The following is a 19,061-nucleotide window of genomic DNA, read 5'->3' as shown; positions in this document are numbered from 1 at the left end:
CTCCCCCGGCGGCGCGTCCCGCACAGCGCGCAGCCCCGACCGCCCGCCGCCCTCGCCGTCCGCAGTCCGCCGCGCTCCCGCCGCCAACTTTCCATCCCCGGGCCGCTTCCTGTCTCGCCATTCTCGCCTGCGCTTCGGAAGATGGCTGTTTGGAGAAGGGGGCGAAGTTAGGGGGTCGCGGCGCGGGGCGGAGGAGGGCGCGACAGCCTTGCAGGAGCGGGCGGAGGTGAGTGGCCCCGCAGCCGGGCTCCGTGCTGCTCGGGCAAAGCCCTGGGAATTGGGGCCAGGCTGCTCCTGATGCGCCGCGGTATTCCCTGTTTGGGTTCCCCAGGTTAGCTGCATCTCGGTCCGGACTTAGTGCCACTTGCCTTGCATCTCACAGCCCGGAGCTTGGTGGGTACCATTGTGAGAAGTTGGGTGCTGGGCTGTCTTTTTGGTGAAGACCCTGACATTTGGCCAGGCAAGCCGAGGCCGGGGGTTGCTGGCCGGATTTTCCTCCGACCCCCCCAAACACCCGGTTCCTGTCGCATCCGAGCTATGAATGAAAAGTTTGTACTGCCAACATGTTGCTTGAGGGGAGAAATACTTAGTGGGGTTACCTTTGATGTTTGGTGGGGCACTTCAAAGTCAAGAGAGCAGAATACTGGGTTTTAAGAAAAGTTTAGGGTGCTGGAGAATGGGAGATGAAGCTGTGCTGAGGCCAGAGGAGGAGTGATGAATGTTTAAACTTATTAAGGTAAATTGGTTAATTAAACCCCACCCAGGGGTGTCACAGAGGAGACCAGAGGGAGCTAGGACTAGGGGAGCGTTCTCTGTTCCGGGATCACCTAGTGGGTACCTTGGCTTTGAGAATGTCGCCTCCTTGTCAGCAGTGAGAGGTGCTGGTATCCAGAGGCCTCTGTCTGTGTGAGACAGAGTTGGGCCGAGCTGCCCTGCAGCTCCAAGGCGCTGGCTTTGGGCTTGAGTTCAGAATGCTATCTATACATGTGATGCCTCTCGTGAGTTTCCTATGCTCTCATTTCAGAAGGTTTTATTTCTGTCGCGTTTTTTTTTTTTTTTGTTTTTTGCTCGTCAGGAAAGATGTGTGTGTATTCCTAAGAGGAACTTTTAGATAAACTATAGCATTTTAAAATGTTAGTAACGGGATACCGATGCATGCACATATCCCATTGCATAGGAATATTATGGAAGGGAGGTAAAGGGCATAACAAGTTTAACTTATAAGAAAGCGAAGAGTTAATTGCTCCCTCCTCCAAATGGTATAATGCTTATGCAGCTGAATACTCTTGTGTGTCGAGATCTCTTAAAAAGAATAACGTTTAGGAATTACAAGTCTTCAGAGCATAATCATGTTTCCAAATCTTGTAGGAATTGTTGAAATCTAGGAAAAGGGAGTAGTAAGTTTAGAGAGAATCCACATAAAAGAAAAAAAACAACCTGAAGTCTTTGGAAAGAAAACCTTTTGACATTTGGAAAGGTTTGGATGTTATTTTATGATGCCCCATAATTCAAAAAAAATTCTGTAATTAGTAACAGCACAAATAAGTTGCAGTTAATAAATGAGGACAATTTAAAAATCATGTTTGGAAAAGATACCTTTTGAACTATTTGGTACTTTGGATGTTTATTATGGAAATGAATGTGACTGAAAATTTGTTGTTTATTATATTTGCCTTTTAAAGAGTAATTAGTCTTCTTTATCCTTTTAAACCACTGTTCCAGTTTGGACCAATTTAATTATTCAAACATCAAATCACTAGTGTGCCTTCTGGAAACCATTCATATTTAAAATGCTTAAGAACAATATTGTATTTTGGAAAAGAGCAAATAAGTTAGCTTTAAAACTTGCTTATAATTTTTTTCTCCTTTATGTTGTTTGAATGGGGCCAATCTCAAGATGAGCAGTATTTACCGTTAACATGCACATGTGGGACAAAGCCAATGCCTTCAGATGTGTTAGGTACCAAACAGGTGCAAGTACAGCGGGGATCCTGAGCCTGACCTTTGGTAGGCTGCCAGTTAGAGAAAGAGAGCTGTGGTCCCTGCTTTGTTTCTGAATTCACAGTCTTCACTACAGAGTGGGCGGAAGGCTGGGCAGGAGGAAGTTAAGAGTTTTAAATGAAGTGCCAGTTTATAGATAGGAGAATTCTTCTTCTTCTCCTTCTCCTTCTCCTTCTCCTTCTTCCTTCTTCCTTCTTCCTTCTTCCTTCTTTCTTCTTCTTCCTTTTTTCCTGTTCCTCCCCCATTGCAATTCAGACCACAGAGCTGGCCTTTATTGGAAAGCCAGAATAACAGTGACCTGAGACTATTTGGCATATTAAAATACCAAATTCTGTAAAAATGATGATAATGCTTCTGAAGCTAAAAGGTAATTTTCACATGGTTACAGATTTTATGAATGTTTGTGACCAAACTGTTACCATATTGGCTTTCTTAATGAAGTCACTATCATTATGCATAGTTAATATATATGCATATATATATGTTATAGAATAACTTTTATCTGAATGTTTAAAGACCCTTAAATCTTAAGGCTAACTACCAGGCAAAAATCTTCTTAACTATTTTAAATGATAGCCACAATTCATTTTTATTATGTTCACTAAGTGTATATTGTTTGCATAATCTTCATTTCTTTTTTATTAGGATGACTTTCTTGAGTTGTTTAAACAGTACAGTATTATACTTCACACTCTCTCAGAGAGGAATGTGCAGGTTATTCTTCAATAGAGATATGGAGAATTAGCTGACAAGGAGAGTCATTTGAGAAACATATGGACATCATAAAATCCTTCTGTATGCAGCATCTGTACCTTTTCATTAGTGAAATAGTGAAGCTATGGACATTTTTTGTGATTGCATCCAAATGTAGCTTTTTTATTTTTACTTCAAATGTAGTTTATATTAATGTATAAATTGGTAGGGGACTTTTATTGGTCAAAGACCTTTTCCTTCAATGAAGATATTTGTATTACACACACAGATGCATGTATTTTCCAGGTTGTTATTATAACTCTTACATTTCTTGATAATTCCTCAAAAAATTTGAGAGATGTGTAGGATTACATATTATTTTCACTTTAGAGACAGCAGGTAAACAGATAGATCCAAGATTATACATGAGTGAATCATTGTGAAACTAAGCATAACGTCTTTCCACTTTCCTAATGAAAAGGACAAGCTGTCATGACAATTTCATAGATATATATGTTCCTAGATTTCAAGTGCTTACCTCTTTAGGTATACAGGGTAGATTTTGAGTCATCATTATAGCCATGAGGGGATGGGTTCTTGTGTTGAACTCTGACTAACAGGTAGTTGAACACAGAGAAGCATGCACAAGCCCTCTGAGGGGCGTGCTTTCTTGTAGGCACTCCATGGCCCTTGCCTTGCTATGCCTGCACTGGCTTGCTTTATCAACCACACACTCTCCCTTTCTGATCAAAGCAGCCTTTGAGGTTTATTAACTTGCTTGTCAACTTGAGGATCACCTGCCTCATCAGTGAGAGAACTCATGACTTGATTTTTGAGAAGAAAGAATGTTAACACAAGTCAGTAATGGAGTTTCCGAGTGTCTACTCCAGAGCCACATGTTGGTATCTCTCTCTCCCTCTCTCCCTCATTTCCTTCCTTCTTTCCCCCTTTCTCTCTCACCTCTAAAGCTTTGTCTGAACTTATAGTCCAATGGTTGTGAACAAGAGGTTTGTAGAAAAATCTTGTCATTTGCATCTTGATAAACATACTTTAAAAAAGGAGAACACGTGGCAACTTGTTCATCATTTTCTTCATCCTGCCATGTTCCCATTCTTTCAGATCCACAGAATTTTCAGGATAATTGCCCACATGATTTGTAGTAGCCACGGTGACAGAATTCTTGTATTGTGCTATCAGATTGAGAAATGCAGTGTATTATCCAGAATACAGAGGGAAGTTTTGCAGTTTCACAGATGCTGTGATCTTATGTAAGCTTACACGTACACATATTTGTTTACAATAATTCTAGGTTTGTTTGTTTTTATAAACTAAGAAAGACAACAGGACCAGGCACTTCCTATTAAGTAAATTTCTTTTTTTTGCTGTCCCTTCTCCTAATTGTGTGTTTTATTGAAGTACATCTAAATAATTTTTAATTTAGATTAAAATTTTCTGAAGTTTAGAAAATTTTTTGGCAATTTACTGCTAATTATAATGAATTTGCTTTAGAGCTTCAAAGAGAGGGGAACTTGCCTGTTCTGTGCTGCAACAGGCAGAGTACAGCATGCTGCGGTGTCTGAGGAGCATTGATGTGACTGGAAATGGTGCTTTCTTCCTATTTCTACAGAAGCTGTATAGGAAGAAGATGAGTGTGGACTAGTTTCAACTATTCACTAGTTGAATAGTGATTAGTGGCATTTGGAAGGAAGGTAAGATGTAGATAGAATGAATATGTGTCACTCAAGATATTGAGTAGCAAGTCATGAAAACTAATGCTTGTTAATTGAAGCACTAGTACATTTATTAAAGACTATTGATTGTTTTCATTTGCTATTACTCTGCAACACATTGTAGTGAATTTAACAGCTTAACATAAGCCACATGTCCATGCATGGCTCAGCTAGGTCCTCTGTCAGCTGTTTCTTACCAGGAGTTGGTTAGGGTTGCAGTTTTATCAGAGATTCAAATGGGGAAAGATATGTCTCCAACTTAGATAGACTGTTAGCGTTATTGTCTCCCTGTGGTTGTAGGACTGAGGTTTCAATTTTCTTGCTGCCTGTCAGTCCCAGGCTGTTCTCAGCTCTTGGAAGCTGCCTATAGTTCTTGGCCAAGGAACCCTCTTGTAGACACCTTACAGCATGGCTACTTACTTTCTCATGGTCTGTCCTGCTGCACTTGGATAAGGCAGAGGATATAACATTATATGATATGATATAATGATGGCAGTTACTTTGCCTTTCTCTCTCTCTCTCTCTCTCTCTCTCTCTCTCTCTCTCTCTCTCTCTCTCTGTGTGTGTGTGGTGTGTGTGTGTGTGTGTGTGTGTGTACCATACTGATATAATGTGGTCAACAGAATGACATCCATCACCTTTGCTATATATATTCTGTTAGCCAGAGGCAAATCCTTTTTCTACCTGAACTTAAGGGAGGTGATTGTACCCAAGCATGACTTATTGGAGGCCACCTTGAGATGTATCTACCACATTGTCTCATAAAGTCTCTGGCCTAGTGAATGGACTTGCCTGAGAAGCTACTGCCTCAGAAACAAAATTCGAAATACCTTTTCAAAACCCATTCTGTGAGATATTGTTGTTGTCATTGCCAGCACCCAGCTTTTACCTGGGGAGTTATGTTCTGTCACATAAAGGAGGATTGTCTGTGTATAAATAAGAATAGGGTCAAGTTATCCTGGCCAAAATAGAATGAAAGATGTCCACCATTGAGGGAAAGAGTAAGAAAAAAAGTGAGCAAATAATTGTTTAATGGGATGTTTAAGTTTTCAACTAGGTTAGATCACTTGGCAGGAGGTCCTTAGGAAAAGAGCTCTTCTGGGGTTTAGGATAGTGATGGTGGTGAGCACAGAGTGGAACCCTTCTTAAAGTTGAATCACTAGCACATGTTGGCATAGGGATTGATTAATCAATCTCTAACATAGTCCACATTCCAAAGACTTTTAAGGGCTCAGTCCCATCAATCACTTTAGGGATCCAGCGCTATGATTTGGAACTCTGTAGCATTGCCTCCTGAATTCTGTTGGAAGAAAACAAACTCAAAGTCACTGAGAGCCACTGTACTATGTCTGTGACTCAGAGACTATGGAATGCTACATAAGGCATTCAGGGGCCTACTGAATACAGCCCATTCTCCAAGCACTTCACAAGGACGATTTTACTGAATCCACATCTCACCTCTGGCAGCCTGGCTCACATTTCCCTCCACTTGCTTCCTCTTCCATCCCCAAGTACGAGAACACTTTGAAAGGTTAAATACTTTGTCCAGGGTCAGTCAGCTATGGGAGGCATCAGGAATTGAATTCAGGCCTGATTCCAGTGCTCACAGCCTGTGCTCACATTCTGTTCTCACAGCAGTGAGTGAGTCTCCAGGGGCAGCTGTTAATGCACACATTGAAGTGCAGATCTGCTGGAACTGCTCTTGGGGTTCATCATTCACCTTGAGAGAACTGCACACTGGAAGATGTTGGTTAAAGATACGAGCGAGAGTGGGTGCTGCATCATGCTTTCTTTTATTTTCCCAGCAGGAAGCATAGATTATAGGTCTTTCTTAGATCTAAAAGTAAGAATAGAGAGTGGAGGCTGTTCATTTTTATTTGAACTTAACATTTTGGTTAAAATCAAAAGCTCGGAGTCCGTTTTCTCTCCTGTATGTAGATTTCTACTATTAAGTTAAATCAGGGAACATTATGAATTCTCCTTGCCTCTTTGGCCATAGGGTTCTTTCTATAGCTTTTCAGATGCCACTGTTTGATCTACTTGAAAAGTCTATTGAGATCTTATTCCTTTGTTCTTCTGTTACTCAGTCCTCCTTTCTACTCTGTGGTGCCTCCGAATTCTATTCATAGATATTTTACCCCTTTCTTCTATTTTATGTACTTAAACCTCTTCTTTAAATGGCTCTTGTTCCATTGATCAGAATCATTGGCCCAGATCCCCTTCCTGCTTTACTGTAAAATACAAGCTTGGTGTGGGACCCTGAAAGTCTCATCTATTTTCTGTTCATTTGACTGAGTTGTATTATATACCCCAATATAGTATGAGAAGCCTTTAAGATACCTCTGGATATTTTAGTCAAATTGTAAACATTTAAAACTGAATAACCCAAGATAATGCTCTGATTGGATTATGTTAGATGACCAATGGACCATTTGATGGTGGACAGTTAGATGGGAGTAATGTGTCTCATCCAAGTCCAGGTGCCTACCCTTTTAGAAAGTGCAAGTTATAAAGTCAGAAACTGTGAACTATCCTCAGCTAAATGGTGATATCTTGGTCCCCAGTGACACTCAGAAAATCTCAAAATAAATTTGTTTCTTTATGTAAGTTTTAGCTTTTTATTTAGAGATATGACTCCAAAACCTCAGCTCCCTACATGGCAGTAGCCTTTTCACACTCTGGTCCTACCTTATCTTTCGAACCTTTGTATTTTTTAAAATTATTTATTTAATAACCACATACTTATAAGAAGCATTTCATTACAACAGCATTGACATATTCAATAACAATTTCCTGAGCTAAGATGCATCTCTTTCAAAATTGGCTATAAATTTTTAGGTTTACAGTTGAATTATTACAGTTATACAATATTGTACTCAGTATAAACCCTGTAAGACATAAAATTAAATGAGGTTTTAACCTTTAAAAAAGATCTCCCTTTCGAACCTTTGTATTTTTTAACTGCTGCTGTTAAGCAAGTGCCTTGCATTTTAGATAGATGGGTGCAGCCAGACTCAGAAAATTAATCGACGTGTGTAAATAAAGGTCAACAGGAGGAATGTGATAATTGTTTGCTTTCTACATCTGGGCATCCTTGAGGCAGTTCTACCACTGATTTTCTGGTTTGTTGTGTTATGCAAGCAGTACGCTATCATGAACTGACTTTCTGTTCCTTGCAATTGACAGAGGACTGACTGGCCTTCTTTCAGCCTTCCATTCTTGGCTCATATTCCGATCAGAGATACCAGTCATCAATATGCAGCCGAACTAGGCTTCCACTGCTCTTTGACTCTGTTGGGTCTCTGAAGGAAGGGTCCACTACTCTGTGACTCTGTTGGGTCTCTTGCTCATTAGGAAGCTGAACCCTCTGTGTTTGGCTTTTCCTCTAGACTCAGTGTATGTCCCATCTCTTTTGTGATACATCCTCTGATGACTGCGGGTCCTCCTGGCTTCAGTCTTCTGTGAATTTATACTGTAGTTTATGGTTGTAGCTGAAGTGCTCAAAGGTTTACAAATTGATTTGTATTAATTTTAAAAGTCCATTTTAGAAAGAAGCTATTGCATGAAAATGTCTTTAAAGATTTTACTAAAAAAAGTATTTTCAGAGTTTTGAAATGTAGAGATGTAGTTAATGTACTGAGTAATTTATACATGTACCTATGGTCTCTCTGTGGCTCCTTTTAGAGCTATACCCTCACATCCATGCCTACATGGAAAGGGTGGAGAAGATTAGACTTGCTATTCAAACAAAACACTACAGGAAGATTGAGCTGATATTGGCCAAGACTACTGATCTTTACAGCATGAACCTGTTATTTTTACTGTGTTTTAGTTAAGTACATGGTATCATAAAATGCAAACTTTTTTGCTTATAGATTTTATAAATTATTAAAACCCCAAATCAGTGAACAAATGTAAAATATGAACAAAGGAACTGATGAAATGAGAAGCAACGGCACTGAGTCACATGACAAATGATGTATGTTGAGATGACTCTGCCAGTGTTGGGTTGGAGAGTGAGGGACGGAGCCTTAGACTCTGCTCTGATTTAATCAGGTCTGTGTTTCATAGCAACACAAGTACAGAAAATGTCATTTTAAACGTAGATTTAAAGAAAATAAGGAGTATTAACTTCAAGACTTTTTGTTGTTGTTGGTTCAGGGTATTCAGACTTTATAGATCACCAAAATTCTATCACTAAAAATCCAAAAATGCTGGTTTTAATGAGATGTCAAATGAGAATGCTGTAATTTTTTTGTTCTTTAAAAAAATATGATCATTACTGTGGAGTCATTGGCTTCTACATCAAAGGAGCAAAGCCTATTACAAGATGGCTAGAGTGGAGAGCAGCTTGTGTGCAAACTACACAGAGATGTTGACGGCTTACCATGGTGTGCAGGATGTTGACTCTATACATGCTCCATAGTGATGATTCATCTTCACCTATCCTTTGATCAGGATTTTTTGTTTTGTTTTGTTTTGTTGGACATAGGGTCTTTCTATAGTAGCTCAGGCTAGCTTGGAACTTACTAGGTAGCACAAGATGGCCTTGAACTTGAAGCCATCCCCTTTCTTCAGTCTCTTCAGGGGTTTGGATTATAGGTGTGAGCCACCACACCTGGCCAGACTTCATTTGCTTATTATTATTATTTGGCCTTTATCGATCTCTATCTCTCTATCTCTATCTATCATCTATCTATCTATCTATCTATCTATCTATCTATCTATATCTATCTATCTATCTATCTATCTATCTATCTATCTATCTATCTATCTATCTATCTATCTATCTATCTATCTATCTATCTATCTATCTATCTATCTATCTATCTATCTAATTATCTATCTATCTATCTATCTATCTATCTATCTATCTATCTATCTATCATCTATCTACCTACCTACCTACCTACCTATCATCATCATCATCCATCATCTATCTATCTGTCACTAATAAGAAAGTGGAATGCCTGTTCTATAGTACTGTTTCCTCTTAAGTACTTATTCAGAAACTAGTGATGACAGATCTATAGTTCTCTCTCTTGATAATCATCTCAATAAAAAGCTCAAATGAAGAAAGAATTTCATGTCTAACTTTCAGGTTCCAATTTGAAGTACACAGTGCCAGATAATTTGCCAATTTACATCATTCTGTGCCCTTTGAGGAAGTAACTAGATTAAAACTCTTTAAGGTCAGAGAATGTGCCCAATTTTTATTGTCTTTTACACCATGGATTACATTTTTTACAACTGATGCCTAACAAATATTGGTTGATTGACCAGTTGTTTATATGTTATTTCTTACTGCTCTGTGAGCTCCATGAAGCCAGGGACTATGTTATCTTAATGCTTAAAACACCAACTCACACATGGGAAGTGCTGAATAAATGTTCTGAATGAAGGAATAGGTGATCAGTTGGCTTGTGTATCTTCTTTAGATCTCATCGTTCCTGGACGGGGACTTCTAACAGTTGTGGGGGGTCAGTGTTCTGCATAGGACTTTCTGCCATGTTGGAGATCTACATACATGCTTTCCAACATCCTAACTATTGGGCACATGTGGCCTCTGAAGTTTAGCCAGTGGGGCCAAAGACTTGAATTTACTTTACTTAATTTTATTTATTTAATTATCACTCTCATATGGCCCAGTGATAATGCTTCCACACTCAGAATCATTTGCCCATTTATTTAATACTATGACTACATTTTTGGTAGTGATAAGCCGTTTTTTTTTTTTTTTCCTTGATTTTGTTATTGCTTATGGTGGTAAGATGCCGTGTTATGGCCATTCCTGAAGAAATACAATATGACTCCCTAACACTCTTTAAAACCATGAGTGGAACCTGATCTGTTCTGAAAAATTGTTCCTTTGGATTTCTCCTAGAACTCTGCTCTTTTGAGAGCACTTTTCTCTTTCTTTATTGAAATAATACATCCAAAATGAAATGAGGAAAAAGAGTGGAGCTTGTCTTATCAGGGGATTCTCCCTTTCTGACTCCTACTGCCCTAGAATAGCACACACGACTACAAACAGATGTTATCAGTCTAATGCCACTTGTTCTTTACAATACAAATGAGATAATTTGTTGCTTTCAGCAAATATTCACTGTTTGCAGTGTTTGATATTTTCACAACATACACATATATACGTTATTCTGGGTCAGGGCAAGGAAAGGTCATGAGGATTAAAGCTATATGCTGTGGTCACGAGATGAGCCCAAGGCCTAGTAAGCTTATCTGCATTATAAACAAGCTGTTATATGATTTCAGAACATAAGATTAACTTTAGTTATAAGGTTAGGTAAAAGTCATTCCCACACTTAGTGGATGGATGAGGTTAGTTATATTACTTCAAAAGTAGCAGCACATTCCATCAAGTTGGTTTCATTTTTTCCCCAAATAGTAATATTTTCTGTCATCTCTTCCCTCACTCTCCTGTCAGAATTTATTTTTCATCATGTCCTTATTAGTCTAGAGGACTGACCCCATTTTACCAAACAAAGTTTCACATATGCTTTTTTATTTTTTTAATGACCTGGCTTACCTTATATTTGCTAGTCTCTATATTTTAACCTTTTCCCCAATAAGCCATTCAAACTTGGATTATCTATATTTCATTAACACCACCATCATCACCACTATCACCTCTGATATCATCACCATCATCATCATCACCATTACTACCACCACTATCATCGCCACCACTACCAACATCATCATCAACAAAAACACTGCCATTGTTTATGCTATGCTTGCCTCCATATTAGTGATTATCTACTATGTTTGCTGGTATTCTGAAATCTTTAAAATCTGTTATTAAAAAAATCTTTGAATATTCTATTTCTTCCATTGATTTCTGTGCTCATCTTGCCCCTTTACATTTTCTATCACAGAAGAAAACTCAGGAACATCAAAACATTTAACGTATCAGAATTCAGTGATTGCATAAGAAGTAATACTGCGATCACATGTTTTATAGCTATTGCCCAAATGTAATACCATAGGATGGCCCATTTAGAAGGGCAGGTATTTCTTCTTTTGAGTTGCTAGTATCTTTCACACAACTTGCGAGTCTGCTAGAGCAAGACTTAGATTACAGTTCCTCATACATGTACTGGGCCTTGGTGTTGACCATACTCACATACATTGTCTTATTTAATTCTTGTACAGACAGCAAATCTGTTAATGAATAACGGTTAGACTATGCTAACTAAACAAATGGACTGAAATGAACTCTGCTGACATATAAACAACACATTAGAAATTTACACCCCTTCGGTTTACTACTAAAGATCCAATAGTTACCTTATACAGTAAAATGAGAATGCACAGATTTCTACATAGAGACTTGCCTTTTGTTCACTGTTTTAGTTTGGCTTAGTCATCTTTAAACTTCATGGTGCATCAGCATTTCTATTCAGGGTAATACACATAAAAGACTCTGTGCTGTGCTTTATGGCCAAATAAATCTTTTCCAAGTCAGTTTTGTGTGTTCTGGATGTTCATCTTGAAACCCACCTTTCTCTTACTGCAGTCCACAGTGTTTCATTTTCATTTCAGCACCACTCACTCAGCGAGCTGCAGATGTACTTTGCAATAGACTTCACGTAATCAGAGGAAACTCAGTAGCCTCAGTCCTTGTGTATCCACAGTTGGGCTTTTATCTTGTTATTCTTTCACCATCCTTTTAAGATGGAAAATACAGCCTGCTTTGTCACCTTCTCCCCCAACCTTCCTGATAAACATTCTCTACAAAGTTCTGATGATATATGTGTTTGGCCTTATTGTCATTTGCAGTAGTTGGGGAAATAAGGAATTTGTGCTATAAATATATTTTAAATTTTCTTATTTACCTGTTTGACTTAATTTTTAACAGTCACCTACATGAATAAAAATATTTAAGTTTAGTTATTACACGAAAACAGTAGTGTTTGCTATTTAGAAAGTTTAGCAAAACCATGGCCTAAACTTGCATTTTAACTTGTTTACTGGCTAGAATAACCTTTTGAAGTTGCTACATTTTGTTTATGAAAAAAATGTAATAAAATCAGCTTATGTTCTATTTTCAAAAGTATAATGTCAATTTGAAAGGGATTTTAGAATAATGTCTATAATCTTAATTTACTAGATTAGCAGATTTAAAATATTATGGTGTGAATGTATGATTGGAAAACATTAAAATGTATTTTGTATCCTGGGGATGTGGAGGTGCCTCATTGAGTAAAGCACTTGCTCCATAAGCGTGAGGATCAGAGATCCACAGCACCCGTGTAAATGCTGGAGAGGCGTGGCAGCCTGTCTGTATTCTCAGAACTCAGTAGGCAGAGGTGGAATGCCCAAAGCAAGCTGGCTAGCAAGACCAACTGACTAGGTAAGCTATAGGTTCAAGTGAGAGGCCCTGGGGGCTCTACGCAATACATGCACGCATATGTGCATATGCACTCACACACGTGCACCATATACATACACACACGCATACAGAATTTTATTTCATATCCTATTATATTTCTGTGTGTATATATTGCAAAACCTACCTAATTTTCTTTGAGTAATATTTTAAAAAGATTTCCATGGTAAAACGTCTTTTGATTTTACCCAGGTACTTGGCATTTCCAATGCATTGTGCCTGCCCTGACTTCCAGCTGCTGTCATCTGCCTTTTGCCTCAGGGTCTTTTCCCCTGTGTCTTGTAGCACAAATCTATTGGTGATGAAGACTTTCAGGTTTTATGTCTGAAAGCAGCTTTATTTTGCTTGTTTCTTTTTTTAATAACATTTTTGTTTGATACAGATTTGATTTCAAATTGGCTTTTACAAATACTTTAAAGGGGGCCAGAGAGATGACTCAGTGGTTAAGAGCACTGGCTGCTCTTGCAGAGGACCCAGGTTTGGTTCTCAGCACTTACATGGCAGCTAACAACTCTCTATAACTTCAGTCCGGGAGATCTGATGCCCTCTTCTGACCTCCACGGCCATTACACACACATGGAGTACTTACATACATGCAAGCAAAACACTCATATACATATAAAAATAAATGAACAAAAATTAAAAATACTTTAAAACTATTATTCCATTATTTTATCATTTTCATAGTTTTTATTAGATTCTTGCTGTTACCCTTATCTTTGTTTGTATGTATGCATACATACATTATTGTTGTTTTTTTCTTTATTGTTGGTTTTGTGTAATCTGACATGATGTGTTTTTGCATAGCTTTTCTTTATGTTTCTTTTACTTTGGGTTGATTGTACTTCTTAGATGTATGAGTCTGTAATTTCTGTCAATTTGAAAAAAATAAATAATTTCTTCCAGTTTGGGGACTTTTCATCCTCTTAGTGTGCTTCATGGACTGTTACTTAGATCAGGTTCCATGCTCTGTTTATTTTTCTTCTCTTTAACTTTATTTTATTTTACATAATTTCTGTTGCTATGTCTTCATGTTCATAACCAATAATCATATGCACTGTGTTTTTCCTCAATATTGTAAGTTTTCATCCATTAAAGTTGGATTTGAGTGCTTTAAATATTTTCACATCTCTAACTTTATGAACATATGCAATGGATTTATAATAACTGCTTTGATGACCATGATTTCAAATTCTAACATATCTTTATGTTCTTGGTCAGTTTTTTTATTGATTTTTCTGCTTGTTATGATCTTTATTTTACTATTTTGTTGTATGTGCAGTATTTTTTTCATCTTCTTGCAATGCTGGAGACTGAACACAGGGCCTCATACATGCTAGGTAAGCATTTTACCATTGATCTAAAACCAGCTTTGTCTATTACTAATTATTAAAGAGGAAAAATTTTTTTTTTTTTTTTTTTTTTTTTTTTTTTTTTTTTTTTTTTTTTTTTACTTTGTAGAATTCTGAGCATTGTTATGGTTGCAAACATTTTCTTGAACACTTCTTTTCTGGGCTGCAGTTAGTATTTGGAAATAGTTTGATCCTTTTATGTCTTGTTTTTAAAATTAGTCTCTAAGCACTGTACCTAACACCGCATGAATTATGAGATTTTCTTTCTCTGGTGCGGCAGGTGTGTGCAGGCACAGTTCCTTCCTAGGTGAGTGCTAGGTACTCTTTCCTCTAATTCTTTCAAGTGATTTTTCCTCCCTGGCTTTGGGCTGTCTTTCACTCACAGGTGCTGATCACTTCTGTGATGAATGTCTGTGAGGATCATCTGAAGTTCTCTGGAGACCTCTCTGTTCAGCTTCCTTCTACCCCTCTCTCCCATGATTTCTAGATTCCCTGATCTCCCTAGATGCTCAGATCCTTTCTTCAATTAAGGAGAAAGCTCAGCCTGGAATTTCCCTTTTTCTATCACAATCTGAAAGCTAGGAAAGTCAAGGGTCTCACATACTGAGTTTCTACTTTCTTAGGCATTACCTCATGTTTTTAATTTTTAAGGATTATTTCTTGGTAGTCCATGTCTTGAAACTATTGTTTTATATATTTTGAATGCAATTTAAATTTCTTTTCTTTCTTTTTTTTTTTTTCAGGCAGGAAGGCATTGAGTCTGTTTTATTGGTTTTAGATGGAAGTGGATATCTCCCATTCTTTTTTGTTTCAGACAAAATTCTGTTGGTCAAGAACATTTCTGAGAGGATATAAGTATTTAATATTCAGTTTAATGTAGTTCATTGTGGTATTTTTACTTCATATTTTTAATCATTTCCAATGTTTAAATGGATGCTTTGTATTATAAACGCATTTTAATTGAAAGCTTCATACCATGTTTTAATGTATTTTATCACTGCCCTTGCCATTCAAAACCACTCTTAACCTATGGGTAATATTGGTACATGCCTATAATCCTAACTTCTGGGGAGACTGAGGTGGGAGTATCATGAATTCAAGGCCAGCCTGGGCTACGCAGCAAGACCCCTTTCTCACAAATCACAGTAACAAAACTAGAAACAACCAATCAGCCATATAAGCAATCAAGTAACAACCAACCAACCAACCAAACATCAAAAATATCTAAAAAGAAACCCTTAAAGTAAGCCAGTCAGAGATTAAGGAGTTAAGTTTGTTGAGCATAAAATTTAAATGCTTTTTTTTTTTTCTTTTGGTCTTTTTGAGATAGGGTCTCCCTGCAGCCCCAGCTGTCCTGGAAAGTTTTGTTGACATAAAATTTAAATGTTTTTTGTTTTTTCTTTTGGTCTTTTTGAGATAGGGTCTCCTGTAGCCCCAGCTCTCCTGGAACTCACTATGTAGACCAGGCTGGCCTTGAACTCACAGAGATCCTCCTCCACCACAGCTGGCTATAATTTAAATACTTTTAAGCAGATGTAAGATGCTACTATAGGGGCTGATGAGATGGCTCAGTCAGTAAGGATGCTTGTCACCAAGCCTTACTTTGATCCCCAGGACCCACAAAGTAGAAGGCGAGAACTAACTCCCTCAGATTTGTCTTCTGTCCTCCACTTGCCCACAGTGACACATATTCCCCAGCCTTCCCCCCAAAAGCAATCTAATTAAAAATGATACTAGGAAAATACCATGATTTTAAAATAAGATGGAAGCCAAGTAACTTTGAAATATTATACTTTTGAATCTAGCAGATGTGAATGAACATAAAAGAGCTCATACATTACTGTATTTTAAATAGGATCATCCTTTATGGATCTTTAGGAGGTTCTGCAGTTCATGAATCAGTATCTAGAATGTTCCCATATCAAGCAATAGTGAACTTTGTGCTGGTGAATTGCATTATTTTTAATCTACTCACATGTTTGAATGATAAAATATAGCTCTGTGAACTAATATGAGAATAAAGTGTCAAAATCCGGCAGCATATCTTGCCATAGTGAACACATCTTGTTACTTGGAGAATTTTCTGGCAGTAAGGGCACAATTGACTATGAGAATTTAAAAGAATCCTTGAGGTGGTATAGTTTACCATATGCTGTGGGAATATGTCAATGATTTTTTAAATTTTATAATTTGAGTTTTTAATGTAGTCTTTTGAAAGCTAGTTGTTAAGCATGGCAAGGAGACCAGAGTTGCTTTAGAATTCTTAGGAAAATAGTTTAGTGAGGAAAAATTGAAATTAACTTTAACTTTCTTCAGCACTGAAATAAATATCAGTACCATGATGCCAAAACTTATAGCATTGTTACATTGCTGTTTTTCCAACACTTGAGCATAAAGGTTAGGCCATATTTATATTCTCTTGCAAAACTGAACTGATATATAAATAATTTATGGAGTTTTAAGCACAGAACCTAAAAATAGGAAAACACCACTCTGGTTGGACAGTGCCAGTTGTCATCAGAGTGTCTTTTCCTCATTGACTTCAGAGGCAGAGCCTCTGAGTTCAGCTGAGGAGCAGCTCCTGTTGGATAAGGATGACAATTCCTAGGCTCCCTTGCAGCTAGGAATCACAGCATGTGGCAGAGTTCTGTGCATAGGAGTTAAGAAGAAGCCATTGGTGTAACTTCCAGGTGGTCTGTTAAAGGGCAGAAGAGTGCTGTTGCTGGAAGGGGGCTATGATTTTAGGCCTTGCTATGGAGACTAGCAGTAGTATTCACTCTAAGGATGGAGGAGTAATAGCCTTTAAAAGAGGCCTGGGCTGATGGTGACTTTTGTTAAGCTAAGTTGCTGAAACAACTTGTGGTCTTGTCTAAACTTCTGTTATTTCAGGTCTCTGTCATGCACAGCCAAAACTATATATGCTGTCTGTCCCCATAATTTTTGTGTTTATAAAACATGCTAATAGTTGCTTTTTATAACTCTAAACTTGAAACCACCTAGTGGCTATGCATCATAGAGATGTAAACTTTTCAGAGGTCCTTTTAGTAAAAGAAATAAATTAGTTCAGTATCTGTCAGCTGAGGCAGATAATGTAATTAAACCTAGCTTGCTTTTCTCTGAGAAATTTAAATACAGATTTGAGGTGTATAGACCCGATGCTGACTTTTGAGGAAAACAAGGTTTGCATTATCTAGCTTTTTACTTTTCTCATACTCGCCAAACACCTTTCCTGTATTCCTGTTTCTTAGTTGTCAAATCCCAAAGTCGGCTTTTTAGTCTCCAGGTTCACATGTTGCCCTGTGCTGTTTCACTCTGTCTGTGACATCCTCTCTTGAAATGGCCATCCCTCAGAGACTGGCAGTTTCTTCCTCACTGTGCTCTCCATCTCCTTCAAGGCACTGCCTTTACCCCCCAGCGTGGGCAGATTCTGATCCTTGGCTCACTTTCCTTTACCCTGTGTAAGAATCAATGAACCCCCTCGTTTTACTCCCTCATTTTCTTGAGCAGGGATAAAACCTGACCCCACACTACACCTGTGTTCCTTAGAGAATTGGTTGGTGGTTCCAGCAGCATCCCTTAGATGAGGCTGAGGCATAGTCTTGCTTTCTTATTTCAGTTTCCTCCACTCCCGTTGCTCCCAACTTAGGTGTTTCATTTTTCTCACGTGCCTGATGTTTTATGTGATTTAAGCCTACCATACTCATTTTCTTCAGCAATCATTATTTAACTAATCCTTTCTGGAGAATATTTCCTTTTTCTGACTCTTTTCAGTTCTAATTCCTCCTTCCCATCACTGCTACTATCTTCAACAGTCATGTTGTAGTACCTGACTCCTTCATGGTAGAATTCTGACTTTTATGTCTCTTGTCTTATCTGAATCCTATAATCATTAGGTTGTGGTACATGAAACAAGTCAGGCTTTTAAGACTTTTAAGATATTGTATGATTCCATGTATGTGAGTGGAGGCTGCCAGTGCCTGTGTGGAGGGAAGCAAGGTGTGATCACCAGTGGATATGATCTTTCTTTTGGGTCTATAGAAAGGCTGTGGAATTAGATAGAACTGATGATTGCATAGCTCTATAATTATACTAATAATCACTGGAGTATATGGGTTAAAAGGTTATGTTTCTGGGAGTGGAGAGATTGCTCAGTGATTAAGAGCACTTGCTGCTCTTGCAGAGGACCTGAGTTCAGTTCCCAGAGCTGTTAGCCCACATGGTGGCTAACAACAGTTCATAACTCCAGTTCCCAGGTTTCTGTCACCTTTTTCTTATCTCCTTGTCTGATTGCACAACATGGGCACACTAACATACATGTATGCAAAACATATAAAATACAACACAAAACACATAAAACTCATACATGTAAAATTAAAAATATGTATCAAAACAAAATTTTAAAAAGTGAATTCCCAAGCATATGAATCATACCCAATAAAGAAATTAGGTGACCTACTAAACAAACAAACCAACAAAAACAGCCAAGTGGGGGTAGCCTGTAAATGAAGAGATTACCCTGGTGGGCTTATCCAGATTTTACAATCAGAAAATCTACAAAGATGCTCTTTTAATTTCAGTGTCATATGTTAGAGTTTTTAAATTTTCAATTAAAATATAGCTGACTGGGTGTGGGCAGCCAGGTGATTTTACAGCAGAATTCAAGTCAGTCTCTCTCACCTTCCCGTCTTGGTTAGAAGGGTAGCCCTTCTCCCCCTAAGTAGTAGCTATTTTTGCTCTGTGTGGACAGGCTATTTGCATTTGTCCTACTGAGGACCAGAGAGCTGAAGACTCAAAGAAATGGTCATGTAGCTTTGTTGAAACACACCTGAAATTAACCTCTCTCTCTCTCTTTCTTTCTTTCTTTCTTTCTTTCTTTCT

At 38.0% G+C, this 19,061-nt stretch overlaps 1 protein-coding gene across 4 annotated transcripts in view; it reads left to right on the top strand.

Annotated features, from left to right (window-relative positions):
* The first annotated feature begins 61 nt into the window (after positions 1–61).
* Positions 62–19,061, top strand: part of Hdac9 (histone deacetylase 9) — an 897,356-nt gene continuing 878,356 nt past the window's right edge. For 2 of the 4 annotated variants that reach the window (XM_017797988.2, XM_017798012.2), the window contains exon 1: positions 66–226. The gene's annotated coding sequence lies outside the window, so the exon portion shown is untranslated. Of the gene's footprint in view, positions 227–19,061 lie in introns of all 4 variants that reach the window. The other 2 variants (XM_008832701.3, XM_008832682.3) reach the window with 2 other exon arrangements.

This window comes from Nannospalax galili, unplaced genomic scaffold (assembly GCF_000622305.1).
Source record: "Nannospalax galili isolate Female #2095 unplaced genomic scaffold, S.galili_v1.0 scaffold450, whole genome shotgun sequence".
Lineage (NCBI taxonomy): Eukaryota > Metazoa > Chordata > Mammalia > Rodentia > Spalacidae > Nannospalax > Nannospalax galili.
Note: the sequence above shows the minus strand (reverse complement) of the source record. Positions and strands in the feature narration are given on the sequence as shown.